We start from the raw sequence: 1,535 nt of genomic DNA, 5'->3' as shown, positions 1-1,535 counted from the left end.
TGGAAGTACACAACAGAATGTGCAGCCACCGACTAAGACACAGCGCATTAATAATATTAAGGAGGATAATTTTTTAGGCCAAAATTAGCTCTGCCATATATTTTTCTAAATGACAGGGTTACCGGTCAAAATTTTAAAATATTAATAGATACGGGAGCAACTAGTTGTTATATTAAATCAGGAATATACAAAAATAGAAATAAATTAGACATACAAAAGAGAGTAAAAACAATTAATGGATTTTCAATAATACGCTATTATCACATTATCACATTATTCGGTAAAAAACAAATATTCTGCGAAATCGATAATTTGGAAGCAGACCTGTTAATAGGATACAAATTTTCGAAGGACATTAATGCGGTGATTAACTTGGAAAAAAAGAAGTTAATAATAAATAATAAAAAAGAGGAGGATATATTTAGCTTAGGATGCGAATATGAGCATCAAATAAGTAAGGATAAATTAAAGATCGAGGAGGACGAAATTACTTCTAAAGCGCCAGCCGACGGAATTACCGGCAAATTAAATAAAAAATATATTGTGGAACAAAGAAGTTATACAGCGCCAGTCGACGGAAATACTGACAAATATATAAAATTAAATAATATGGTGGAACAAAGAAGTTCTACAACGCCAGTCGAAGGAAATACCGACATAATCGAAGATGAAATTGAAAATTTAAGAGAAGAAATAAGAAATGAAATATATCAAATACATTCTTCAATAGATGCGAATTTACCGTTTTGAACGGATATAAAAGCGGAAATAACGACAAATGTTGAAACTCCTATATGGAGTAGACAATACCCATATCCCCTTTCTGCTAATTCCTTCATAAACGAATAGGTAAAAAAACGATGGAAGATAAAATAATAAGGCCAAGTAAGAGCGCATATAATTCACCAATTTGGGTTGTACTAAAAAAAGGTGTAAATGAAGACGGTACGCCGAAATTTCGAATGGTAATTGATTATAAAATATTAAATGAAGTAACGAAATCAGATAAATATCCAATTCCGGATAGCAATATAATACTTTCAAATTTAGAAAGTTCAAAATATTTTTCCACAATAGATCTGGAATCAGGCTTTCACCAGATCCTTATTAAAAAACACGATATTGAAAAAACTGCATTTTCAGTAAATAACGGAAAATACAAATCTTTAAGAATGCCATTTGGTTTAAAAAACGCGCCTAGCATATTTCAAAGGGCGATGGACAATGTTTTAAGGGACTTTATTGGAAAATTTTGTCACTTTTATTTGACGATGCAATCGTATTTTCAAAAAGTTCGAGGAACATAAAAAACATTTAAGTATAATAATAGAACTACTAAAATACGCAAATATAAAAATTTCGTTACAAAAATTACCAAGAAGAAGTAGAATTTTAGGGATATATTGTTGCAAATAATGTTATAAGGATAGATCCAAAAAAATTTAAACAATTGTAAATTTTCCGGTTCCAACAACGACAGTTATGAAGTTTCTTAGGAATGATTGGATATTACAGGAAGTTTATTAAAAATTGTG

Source organism: Bactrocera latifrons, unplaced genomic scaffold (genome assembly GCF_001853355.1).
Source record: "Bactrocera latifrons isolate USDA-ARS-PBARC rearing strain unplaced genomic scaffold, ASM185335v1 scaffold_486, whole genome shotgun sequence".
NCBI lineage: Eukaryota > Metazoa > Arthropoda > Insecta > Diptera > Tephritidae > Bactrocera > Bactrocera latifrons.
Note: the sequence above shows the minus strand (reverse complement) of the source record.